Source organism: Bombus bifarius, unplaced genomic scaffold, assembly GCF_011952205.1.
Source record: "Bombus bifarius isolate JDL3187 unplaced genomic scaffold, Bbif_JDL3187 scf7180000008138, whole genome shotgun sequence".
Taxonomy (NCBI): Eukaryota; Metazoa; Arthropoda; class Insecta; order Hymenoptera; family Apidae; genus Bombus; species Bombus bifarius.
The window spans coordinates 247,355-261,034 of record NW_022884466.1 but is presented as its reverse complement, the minus strand read 5'-3'; the positions used below and the strand labels follow the sequence as shown (position 1 = coordinate 261,034).

The 13,680-nt window shown below is 42.4% G+C and overlaps 1 pseudogene; it reads left to right on the top strand.

Annotated features, from left to right (window-relative positions):
* The first annotated feature begins 3,682 nt into the window (after positions 1-3,682).
* LOC117208540 lies at positions 3,683-3,801 on the top strand (annotated as a pseudogene).
* Positions 3,802-13,680: the final 9,879 nt, after the last annotated feature.

Genomic DNA, 13,680 nt, shown 5'->3' with positions numbered 1-13,680 from the left:
TTAATAAATACATGTACATTTAACGATTCATTGAACATTAAGATAATTAAATTAAGCGGTTTTTTTTGACATTTTTTGTTTTAACTTTTCTTCAGTCGTCTATTTACTAAATGATATTGTTACTGCTAGCTTGTATGGTACGTTTTTGTATGAAAATTTGAGTTTAATTGTATTTTCATTTAATTATTTTATACATTTGTTTTAATTTCTAGTTATTTTTTGTACAGGTTATAGCATCGATAGCAGGGATAATATAGAAGAATCAGGAATATTAATATATGGACGCAACAACGTTCAATGATCAATCCGATGAATTTTCATGGAAATTTGGTGATGTTTAATTTATTTTAACTAAGACAGCTGTAACATTTGGTTACAATTTATATTTGTTTTAAAATATATTTGATACATATTTCATAATAGATAATTTTTTAATTATTTGGAATATTAAGATGAAAGTAAAGACGATTAAATAAGTCATTGTTCTATTCCGCCATGCTTATCAAGACCATTCAGATCACCATCGCGTTGGGAATCGCCGTCACCCTGCACCGGCTTTGACCGGAGTGGGGTGCAAAAGAGTGGTAGCGTCCGGACTGAAACTCATGATGACGACCCAGCGAAAAAATGAAATAAAATTGATGGCACATGACTGCTGTAGAGGTTTATGTGTAAAAGGTGGTTGGTCGGTAAGGTTTAATGGGCGTGATTGCTCGTTGTTGAAACCATCGAATATATTTACAATGATAAATTATTATACAGATATTATACCGGAAAATTCGAATTCGTTTACGTTTAACGCTTAAATCATGTGCCGCTACACTGCAAACAGCAATAACGTTTACGGTGCGTGAATGAGGGTTGTAAAGCAGGTCACGCTGCGTCGCCCTTTTTGTGACCGCGGCACTTTGGCGATGGACCACCAGGCCTTCAGTTGTGTTCCTGCGCCTGGTGAGGAATGGTGCGCTCCGTGGTGTTGCGGTCATCGGAAAAGACTCCGACGGAACCGTATGGGCAAGCGATCCGAGTTGGTTCTGGGATGAGCTCCTGACCCCGCGGAGATGTCGCCAGATCTCACCCTCCTCGACGTTAAGAGAATTTCCCTACAATAGAGTCAGGTTAGGTGGGGTCGGAGGAGATGGTCTTAGGAACGGAATTGGAGTCTCCGATTGTGACCCCCGAAAAAAGAAAGAGGCCGGCGGTGAACTCGTGGAGTGCGTGGCCGACATAAAGTCGGCGGTCTTGACATTGGAAATTATGCGGGATTATTATGCGGAAATTGTGCAGAAGAGGAAGGAGGTGGAGAGGATCGCCTTCACCTCTAAAAACCTCAAGTGCCCTTACGTGCGCCGGCCTCAGCCTCGGTTAACCTCCCATAGTCAACAGCTGAACCATCGACGGTCGAGGACGAGTTTGGAATAGTCGTGAGGAGGAGGAGACGCAAAAAGGAAGTCGCTCCGACATTGGCGACCTCTACGAGTGGCGTCCATGCCGTTCGTGAGAAGTGCGGCTCCTAACGAGGTGCCAAAGAGGAAGAGAGGTCGACTTCCAGGGATAAGGCGAGGACGTTCGCTCAGGTGACGCCCCCTCCGCCCCACTAAGCGCGCCGGTGGGCTGACGGCGACGCAGCCCGCTGGGGTAGGGGGAGAAGGGGTAGAAGGGAAACGGGGAACCGTCTCTACATCCTGACGAACGTGACCTTTAGGGGTCCTGTCCAGGACGCGGGGGCCGGGGGGCCTGCCGGGACTAGGGCTGGCATGGAAGTCCTTGCCTGAGAGGTGGGTCCTCCTGCGGAGGTGGAGGCGGGCAGGCTAAGGCGGGACGTGCACGCGCACTTGCGAAGCGTGTATACCTCACGCAGGTCTGCCGCTGGTCGGGCGATATAGCACGTCTTAGAGAGGCATGCGTTCGTGGCTGGTACCGGTACACGCGTGCCAGCCCCAGGAGGCGGTGGATGGGCCCACTGCGCGGGGCCTACCGTGAGGCGCGTGTGTCTTTGTAACGGGGTGTAGCGGCACATGAATCATAGGACGATTCGAATCGAGGTTGACCCATGTTGTTGTTTTGCCTCGGAGTATTAACACCGTTATGATATACGAAATGTAATAACAAACAAACTCCGGACAAAACAATATAACCGCTGCGCACAGCCGTCAACTGAAGTTGAATTTAAACTTTCCGGTACTCCCCCGACCAGTATATATAAACGAACACGATCTTCAGGAATCAGTATCGAGCATTCTTATAGCAAATTAGTATCGAGCGAACGTAAGCATTACCTTGTATACGCATATCGAGCAACACTGAGAGACTGACGACTAACTCTGTACTGCAAATAATTTTACATACATTTCACTACACTAAGCATCTGTTACGTCAGGCGATTCTCTACCTGGACCAGGCCATACACCGCGGGCCAGACGGACACCAGATGTCCGCTCATCCTTACGGCGTACCTTCAATAGCCTCAAGGATCCGTCATAAATCCCAGTAATTTGCTAGCTAAGGTCCTTTAGACCCAACAAACATCTGTTTTCCGAATCATTTCTAAAGGCTATTGTCTACTACGGCTTGACAAGGGAAAGTTAGTTTCTCACGTACGATGCTTCCTAATAGCAACTTTCTATCGAGGGCGGCTAAGACCCTTCCTAGTCCACCAACCTCCGTTTATCTAATCACAAGCAATGCATACTGCCCTCACTTCCCTGACCAAAAACGTCATGAACAAATCCGATGGTCCCGTGCGCTAGACACACCCATCGCCAACTTTCCTCCGACATAGCATCTTCGCTGTAACTTACTTCTCCTACGACATCGGTCAAGTCAACTACTTCTCCTACGACATCAGGAGGGTCAACTCTACTTCTTCTACATCATTAGAAAGGTCATCTACTTATTCTACATAGTCACGTAATTCGAGTCTCGATCAAACATCTGCTTAAGTCAGTCTTCACCAAGGATCAACTCAATTCAGTCAACAAGTCGAATACAGTCAGTCGACACAATACATTATCGTACGCGACAACTCGAACAGAGTCTCAGGTCGTACTCCTTCGTAGTCAGCTTATATCAACCATTCACTTTGTATTACACCGAAGTTGTTGGATTGTGCAAATATATAATAACCTGTTAATAGTAGCGTTATCGCCAATTTCACTACCCTTATTATCCCACAAGAAATAAGGGATCGAACGATTCGTGGCGTCGATTAGTCAATCGTAACGGGAATTTACGACTCCCGTTGGCGCGCTTCTTCGAGATCGCGTCTCTCCACGAACGTGCGAATTTACAGTATCCAACTCGTCTAGTCATTAATCAACAACACGTTTAATCGCCCTCCACAGGGCCATTTTGATGGCAAAGAGACGGGCCTGGGACCTGGTCACCTTGGATTCCGACCCACGGGGGCCGGAACCGGGGCCGCCTGTACAGGGCGGTGTTCAATAAACTCCGCCCTTGATCGCTTGCTACGACGGAGGGAATGGACGCTCAGTTTCAAGATGTGGTCATCGGCAGTTTCTTTCTCAAGGGCGGAGAGCTGCCGCGATCCCAGGATACTCCGCGCGTGGAGGAATCCGGAACGGTGGGTCTTCGAGGGGGAGTTGGCTGGTGGCCTCAGGTTCGGGTGATGTCCCTGCCTGTCTGTGGAAGGGGGTTGCCAAGAAGTTAGCCTCGAAGTTGAGCCAACGCCTTTACCGCGCCGAGTGCACTCGTTCCCGTCAGATCAGGAAAGTTAAGCAGCGCCGAGCACGGATAGTACTTGGATGGGTGATCGCCTGAGAACTCCGTGTGGCGTTGGCGAAGCGAAAGTGGTGGTGCCGGGCGTGGCCGCCACGATTAGGGTAGGGGCTGGAGGTGTCCTTCAAGTGAAGTACCTGGCGCTTATTCTCGACAGCCGCTGGGCCTTCGGCGCCCACTTTGATGGCCTGATGGCCTCTGTTAGGTGACGGCAAACGCCTTAGGGCGCTTGCTGTCCTCACGGAGCGGGCCGGGTGCTGGAGTGCGATGGCTGTACGCCGGGGCGATGCGATCGAGGCTCCTGTATGGCGCTCCAATCTGGGCCGGGGACGTGATGGCCAATCGTCTTAGCCTTTAGCTGGTTGGGAGGCTGCACCGGACGATAACTATCAGGATGGCGAGAGGATTGTACACCATCTCGGGAGCGATTCTTGCGGTGTCCCCCTGTTTTCCGGGTTTCCCCAACTTTAGGTCTTGAGGTGCCAGGATATATATTTTAGCACAAGAGAGGTGATGTGCGGGATATAGACCCGGTGCTTGCCGCCCTGAGAGCACCGGCTCGGCAGACCCTGCTAGATGCCTGGCGTGTTAGCCTCGAGGAGACGGGCGCTGTCGTGCGGCAGGTCGAGACCGTGCAGCCGAATTGGGGCGTTTGGTTGGGCGGGATCAGGGTTCCGCTGACTTAGAGGATAACACAGGTACTCACCGGGCTTCGGTGAGTATACAGAGGGCAGACGCAGAGAGGCGACCACGCGATGCCATCACTGTTGGAGGAGGAACACGAGGTCGCCGTAGCACGCATTGTGGCATTGCCCGAGGGGCGGATCTCTCGCCGCCCTGAAGGTCATACTGGTAAGCGAGGGGTGGTTGCTTCCTTCTGTGAGCACGTAATGCTCCATAGCACTGCAGAGCGGAAGAGGGTACGGGATCCCATCCCGAAAGAATCCTGGACGGCACTCCGCGCGTCGACCTCGCTTTCCGGTAGATCTTACGCGCTGGAGGGTAAGACTCGGTGTCACAAGGTGCGGTGTGTGAAGGCGGCACACCGCGCCGTAGTCTGTGACTACAGGTATAGAATGCTATCGCGGGTTCCAGGGCTTCCTCCTTATGCGCTTGGATTGGCCATCATGGAAGTTTTGGTACTCTTCTTGGTACTCTTAGGTACGATGCGCCACTATAGTGACTCACTCTACTGACTCATTCGCTCACCGTTTGAACTAAATGATTTTTTTCATTTGTCTTGCTTCATACTTTTTTGCTTACAACGTTTTATAACAGTGTTGAAAATATACAGATGGAATATATAGTCTTTGTTTTTGATACGCCAGTGTCACTATCAATTGTTGCTTTTCATTAAAATAAATGTTTCATTATTAGATGCTCTTTTTAACATGCCGATCCGTATCTTTATAAATTTTTAAAATCTTCAAACTCAAAATATCGCTTCAAAATAGAAAACGAAGAGTAATTTGAAAAACACTATCGCGCTATGAGTGTGAAAACTGTAACGTGGGTCTATGTGTCGTACCGCGCTTTAAAACATATCACACTCAATTGTATTATTAATTATTAAAGTAAATTATTGAAGTTAAAGTATATGCATCATATCTTTAAGAAAAATTATAATTTCCAATGTGCTTGTGTAGAGGACAGCAGTACAGTGCTGTATCGTTTACGCGCAATTCGCGTCAAATTCTATCGTACAGAGAAACATTCCCACACAAAATTACCTAAGAGGTTAATTACAAAATAAAACTGACTGATAATTTAAAAGGTTATAAATGTTTTTTTTTAATTGAAATAAAGTCTTAAGGTGTTAACATTCAATTACAATAAAATTGATACGTATCAAAAGTCACTGAATTCTCAATTTTTTTGATTTCAAATTCTAATGTTCGAGTTTCATTTTGCTGCATACTTATTACAGCTTATTAGAATTTCAATCTTTATCATTACTAAAGATACAAATTTAATAAGCTTCCATTTTTCACTATCTCCAATTTTTCAAATAATCAGCAGTCACATATTATGTTTTGTTTTGTAACAAATTTTTCATAACCTCTATTTCCACCATTGGATTTTCAAAGGTTCCTGCCTGATGCTAGTATTCCTGATGATATTCGCTGGGATAGTGCAGTATCGATGGTATGTTTTCTGTCTCCAATGGTGAGCGCATGCATTTCTGTTCCTGCAGTCATTCAATCATGTCGTAGGATGAAAGGTCTGAACTGGCACAGGTGACTGGTTGTATTATGCAGAATTTTTTGCCAGAATAATGAGCGCGGATATTTTTTATACCCATGAGTAATAACATTTTTTTTTCAAATCTTTATTTATTAGTTTAGAATAGGTCTTCCTGCACATCGCGACTACAATAATTAGTTTTTAAATAATTAGCTTAAACATATGAATTTGAGAATGTATTCATGGTACCTATAAATATGTATTATATTAGTATTCAGTATTGCAAATGGCAAATATCTACACGAATACATCTGTATGATACTGCTTCTGCAGTTTCGAAAATGTGCTGTGATGAAAAGATTGCCTGATTTTTGCCTTATTTCTATCTTAGTAATATGTTTAGAGTCGATTATTCCATTTCAATGAGTTTTAGTTTTTTTTTCAATTAATACTATTTTTTTTTGTAATATTAAAATTTCAGATTTATTAAATTAATAAAGTAAAGTTATTATAGTCTGAAACGAAGTAATAAAATGTTACGACCGTTCGCGAAGAGACGCGGTCGCGAGGAAAACGCGTCAGCGAGAGGCGTAAATTCTCGCTACGATTCGGTGAATCGACGCCGCGAAGTAGTCGTTCCCCTGTTTCGATTAAGATAACAGAGGTGGTTGAATGCATATGACACAGTAGTAAGTTATATTTCACCGTTTATTCCACAACTTATAACGAGGATAGTTACACTGGTGCGTATGTACGAGATGAGTGAGTGACTGATCTGCGGGTGTGTATACCCGCTCGAAGGATGTTGACCGTTCGAAGGATGTAAAATCAGTACTGTCTTGGGAGACGATGATGTGTCGGAGGAAAGCTAAGGATGGGTGTGTCTAACCCACGGGACCATCGGATTTGTTGGTGCCGATGTTATGTAGGAGAGTGAGGGAATAGGCTTCGTTTTTAATTGGTTAAACGAAGGGTCTTAACCGCCCTCGAGAGAAAGTGGTTAGTGGGAGGAAAGTTGCAGCGTACGTGCGAAAAACCAACTTTCCTTAGTTAAGCCGTGGTAGACAATAGTCTCGAGAAATTCCTCGGAAACAGATGTTTGTTTGAAGGACCTTAGCAGGCAAGTGACTCGGGTTTATGACGGATGCTTAAGGCTATTGAGGGTACGCCGTACGGAAGAGCGGACATCTGGTGTCCGTCTGGCCCGCGGTGTGTGACCTGGGCCAGGCAGAGAGTCGCCCGGCGTAACAAAAATATAAAATCAAAGAATGTTAAATACTTTAAATATTGTTAAGTCTGTTAAATACAAATTAGACAAACTAGTCATCTTTTTAGATCAGGATTTTCAGATTTAACCTTCCCGCGCTCATTGTCAGGATCTCATTCAAGTGTCCAGATTCTACTGGAATGAGAGAAAGACATTGGGCACGGTGACCATAATTAATGTAAAAATTTCTCAGTGATTGAAGATGTATTAATGTATCATATACGACGTATTTTCCACATTGTGTGTCTGTAGTGAGGCTGTGGAATTGCGTCGATTTTCTCACTCGCTGCGACTTAAAATATTAAAAATGTTGAAACATATATTAATTCAATTTCTGTATCAATGCAATCATAATTTGTGATAATATCCATCTTCTACACAATTAAGTATAACTGTTAATGTTGCTGTCAATTACAATTATAATTGAAAGTTTATTTACATTTATTTTAACAATATAATTTGTTTAGACGTGTTTTATTATGTTTTGAGTAATGGTCACTAGCCTTCGTGAGTCGATTTTAGGGAAATAGTACGTAAATTAGAGTGTGCATGTTGTATGTTAAGCTCGAATGTCGGAGGCGCTCCGGGACGTTCTTTCTGTGTAAGTTCTTAAGTGTTTGTGTGAGAATCGTGAAGTGAGTGTGTTGTTTTGCTATGTTTTAAATATAGGACTAGGTAGGATAAATATCTTTCTGGCGTATCTGTTAATTAATTATAGGTAGATAGGACAGGTTGGCACAGTCTCTGGTCGGGTAGGCGCGTTTTCGAATGACGAACCTATTTTTGGAAATCTAATTTGAAATCGACGGTGAAACTGGTACGGGTAGGGCATGTTCTCGCCTGGTTTTGCTTATCGATTTTTCAAATTTCGTGGTTGTGGTTGCAAATAGGTTCGAACGTTCATCTATTGCTCGAACACGCACATGCGTATGGGTAACGATCATTGCTGTGATCGTTGATCAGTCCATGTGCAGTTGAATCAGTTTCCGCGGTTTATATTTTTATTTCACTTTTATAAGTTTCTTTTTGTTTGCGATTAGACAGACTCGAGTTTAGATTTAAGTTTCAGTGGGCATTGCGCCCGAAGAAAGAAGAGGCTATGAGCCGAAGAGACACGGCAAAATGCCATAGAAGAGAGCAACCGGTGGAATGACCTTATCCTCTGGATCATCCAGAGCATGGGAAGTTATTCTCGTTACCATTTTGTCACTATGCTCGCTTTTAGTATTTATAGTAGTAGCAGTGGTAGTTTTTTTTTGGCCGATGTATATATCAGTCCATTATTACATTGGGCAAATTGCGATTGCTCTTAGTAATGTCGTGAATGATTGTGGTTTGAATTACAGTTGCGATAAAATGATAATCGTGTTTGCTTTAGAGTTGCGAATAGAGTTACGATATCTCGATTACCTTTTGCAATTTTTATTATGAATTTTTAGAACTCCTTAGTGAATTTAAAATTAGATTATGAACATGTTAGTTTTTAATTAATTTTATAGTGTTGCGAGTTGCACGACCAGAATATTTGAAATAGCTTTCTCATATAGTAAATATTCATATAATAAATAATTTTCATTGAATTCACTTTAAAAGTTAGCGTTACGATATTATTCCATCGCGATTTTAAATTATTTTTTTTACATTTACAAAATTCTCAAAGTCCTCTGACTGCATTCGTTGCAGGCTGTTCCTGGATCACTCGATACAGCTACAAGAGCTGTACAAACGTGATTGTTCATTAGTAACCTCCTAAATGCTTGCATTGGGATCCCTTGCCATTAGTGTCGTGTATTGCTTCTTCTTCTCTTTTGTAAATGATAAATTAATTGATATCGTAGATATGAAGCACTTCTTCGCGTTTGATTTTGAGAACTTTCCGTTTTACAAATATTAATAGTAAATTAACGGTTAAACATTAAGATCTAGTTACCTAAAGTCCTTCAAACAGACAAACAGTCTTTGTCCCAACTACGGGAAGATAGGGGAGATCCATTTTTCAACGGACGATGCTTCCCGCTAACAACCTTCCCCCAAGGACGGCTAGCATCCTTTTCTAGCCACCGATATGGAAACTGATCAATTAACAGCAACGTCAATTTCCCTCAGTTTCTGAACGAAGGCTATTCTCGATGAATCCGATGATCTCGTGACCTTAGACACACCCCATCATAGTTTTCCTCTGCAGCATCATTGCGACGGAAAGTCATTCTCTCGTGAGGTCGGATTAGCGAGTTAGTTAGCGTCTGTACGCTCGGTGGATATTCCACGTTTTAACAAAGAGTTAGTTTAGTTACACTTCCATCGTAGCTAAGTAAGTCGAGTACGATTTAGGCTTTGGAAGAAAGCGCATCTGTTATCCCGTTGACCTTGGATTCGTTATTGAACCTAGGATCATTGTCATTAGCTTTTCGAGTATCTAATTGCCACGGTTACTTGTCAAATTCTGTAATAATCGTATTTGCACTAGTCAATGTCTTCTCTATTGCATAACGACAATGTGTAATCCAAATGAAGATTCGTTTTACGCCCCTAATCCTAATTCTAATGTAAACCCGACATATATATACACGTATGAAATTGTGAGTGATATCATCGATACGTGTAACAAAATATTATAATGAAATATCTTCATGTTACTATGGACGCTTGAAATTTTTTTTATTAAATCATTAAATTGATATTATTTTTTAAAGTATCTGCTAATTTATTTTAAGTGTCAGTTAAAACTGAATTTATTACTATTGGAATAAATACTAGTGGTTGTTCGTTATTAGAACCATAATTTTTACAATTTTTTCGACCATAATATTTTCGATTTTTTAATAGTAATGTAGGATTTTATAAATATTTGAATTTTGTTTACATGAATCGAAGTTCATTCGCGATCATCGATCATTTGTAACAAAACTTTTGCAAAAGATTATTTATTTGCATATCTTTCGGTTCATTATGTTGAATAAGAAATAACAGATAGCAAATGTTAAAAGACAAAACAAGTGATTTTATAATAATCGGGTTCTTTCTTATCTTAATATTCAAATTTTCAATTTTTAATTCAGTTTTAATTTAGTAACTTAAAACTTTTGCTTTTAATTTTTCTAGTGTAGCTGCACTCGACACCAAATAGAGTCGGACGACAACAGCGCAGTGGTTAGCGCCTGAGGTTACGAACGTTCGGGATCCTGGTTCAAATCCCGGCGACCGTAGTTCGACATGCAGCCAATACCCCAGCAGCGACATCTGCACCAGCAGCCAGAACCTATCTCGGCCTCTACACCAGCGGTAGCACTATCACCACAACTATAACTATCTCCACCTCACTAGTTTTGATTAAAAAGATATAAATGATTTCCTAGAGTGAGCCAATCTAATTGATAATTAGTACTTCATTTTTCATGTATAATTTCATGTTCTTATTTCAGCGGTGCCAGTTTTTCTTAGATACTAATCCAGTGCATGAGTTTGTTTCAGATTCATCGATTTACAGAAAATACATTTCATTTACATATTTGAATATTTTATAGTATAGAATATTTTAAATATGTATGCTAGAGGCTCAAAAAATGAGGAGGAAGAAAGGATGTGGACAAACGAAAAGTGCTAGATATTACGAAATAATGTTTGAGCCTTACCAATTAGGAAGTAATTATACATATGTAGAGAGAGGGCATAATGGTAAAAAAAAGAACGAGTCGCGTTCGTTTACTTAGCTATTTAATGTGACGAACTGATCATTGACGTTTCGATGCTGGGGAATGTTTGGATTATCGGCGCACGGTCTGCCGCGTACACCGATGACTGACACGGATACTCGAGAGAGTTTTTTTCCGCGTTTTATCGCCTACACATATTTCATAGAATTTTACTAGTGAAGAGGACTCATACTCCATACAATATCCCTTCCCTTTCCCATTATTAGATTTATATTATTACGTAGATAGAATAAGCAAATATTTAGTTTTTTACGTAGATGTGATTTATGGTTAGGTAGGCTACTTCAACTAATCTTTAGATTGTAATCTAAGTAAGTAGGTAAGGTGTAGGTAGTGAATAACTATAATTACTCGGATGACCTCATCAGTTCCTGGGTGCAGATTTATTATCCGACCCATAGGCCACTGGAGGGGATGAGTGTTGTCTTCCTTTAGTACGAATAGCATGTCTTTCTTGAGTTTCTGATTTCCTCGAGTAGATCGTCTCGTGCATATTTACGCTTATCAATTTCGATGTTGATCTTCTTTAAAGTCGAATCCAAGGTTGCAAGTTGTTTCAAATACTCGTTATATGTCATTGCTTTCCCTAGAGATAAAGGGCTAAGTTGGTTGCTAATTTTTGTAGATCTGATGTGTAATCGATGTAAATTAACGTTCAATTCGCTGAATTTCTGTATGTATTTTAAGCAATCCGGATAGCAGTCATCCTCTTCGTTGCTCATAAACTCCCCGCTGGAATCCACTATCCAGGAAGTGTCGTTGGGCACCGCGGCCCAGGAAGTGTCGTGGAACGCCTCGATCCTGGAGTTTTGTAGTTTGTCTCTTGTCCCAGATTAAGTCGTGATGTGGCAGGTAGTAACTGTTGTCTGAGGAGTGGTCTGTTGTGGTCTTAGTCATGTATTTCGTTGGTGGTCCCTCGTCGATTTCCCATACGCGAGCGAGGTCCATCTGTAGATACGGATCTACAGGTGGAGGTGTAAAAGATGTTTACGGTTGATTGGGGGACATGACTCCCCCCGCTGACCCATCCACAATCGTGTTTTATTGGTGATGATCCTTGGTGGTTGTACTGGCTTGACCCGTAGACTCTTTGTCGTCTCGTTAGAGTAGAGTCTCTTGGCCCAATTATCCGCGAAAGGCAAAATCAGAGATATCTTATCCTCCATTTGTTCAGATTCCTTCGGTTGGATGCATTAAATTAGGATTTACAGCTGCAGGCGTTTGTAGCCATCCTGCTTCATTGTGTCGATCTTTATCCGGTGTTGGATTGTTCCGAAGTTGCCTCCTTGATATTAGTGCCACATTGTGTGCGATAGCGTCCGCTGGTTTAGCGTTAAACGGATTCTCCAGACTAGACTCTGGTTTCAGGGGGCAGTTACGCTCTGAGTTGGCCAGCATTAGGCCTTGTTTCTTTCCGGGAAGTGTCACCATGCTGGGACTATGCAATGAATGAACTGGTTCGTCCTTCTTGGCGAGTTCATCAGTGGGAGGCCAGGTCAAACGGTTTGATTGCCCGGGAGGGTTCTAATTTTCGTCGTAGTCTGATAGTTTATCTCCCGAAAGGCTTCGATAGTGTGACTTCGAAATGTTAGATCCTTGATCGCGTTGTGAGTTCGTTTGAGCTTCTCATTCTCGTCTTTCTTTCGGCTTGCTTGTGCTGAATGCCATAGTTGGTGAAGGGACGTTGGGTGCCATGGCGACCGTAAGTGGGACTTGGTTTGACATTGGCGAGTGTGCCGGCTTCGTTGGAGGCGAGAGTAACTCCAGGGAGACGTTTGAGATCAAGGACTTGTTCGATCTGGCACTGTGTGGACTCAGTAGAGAAGCGTTGAGGTTCGATGTGATGCTCTGCGAACTATCGTTATCATTCGAGTGATCCACCTTGATGCGGCTCGAAAGATTAATATGTTGCGAATTCTCGACTAAAGAGTAACCAGTCAGGTCAAACCGATCGGTCGATATAGCGTACCCCGAATGAACTAACACTCAAAATGAAGGAGGTTTAATAGATCGAGTGTTAAAATAATCTAGCACTGTATTTGCACTTGTTGTATAAAAGTAAAGTGTGATGTTATGAACACGGCGGTGATAAGATCTTGTTGGGAGTGAAGTACCCACACGTTACGATGTCTGATGATGAAGTGTCCTCCTACGTTGTTGATTCTCCCTACCAGCCGTTGGATTTCGTCTGTCCATCGTGCCTTTCCAACTGGGCTTTTCCCGGGGTTTTTTATCTGACCTCGGAGTCATTAGGCTTACAGCTCAGGAAGGACATGTAATTCGAAATTTCCTAAAGAAGGGAATGGATCTGTCCGTGCCATAAACATTTATTACAGATGATAAGACTACCACACCGCGCCGTAACAAGACTTCAACAACTTTCATAGCTCAATACTTTACACTTTATAATCTACAGTACAGTGCGGCAAATTTCATCGAATGAAATCAAGTTCGCATTAGAATTAATCTCACTGACACGCACTTCGTCAAAAAACATTCGCCTGTTTTCCTCGTCGCGCCACGAAAATCACAGTTTATCAACGATGAAAAGTTGCAAATATCTAAAGCTCGGTAAATATGTATCTGTGCTGTCAAGTTCAAAATCAATCGCCTGAAACGAATACCAGGAATTTCGTGTCAATTTCGAATTCAGAAATTTTCTAATACGTCAAGCTGATTAATTTCATGGAGGCCATGGAGATTCATTTTCTGCATTCCAAAAAATGAAAGGATAAAATCTACAGACAAAACTCAACCTCTCTGATTTCGATAATTTTT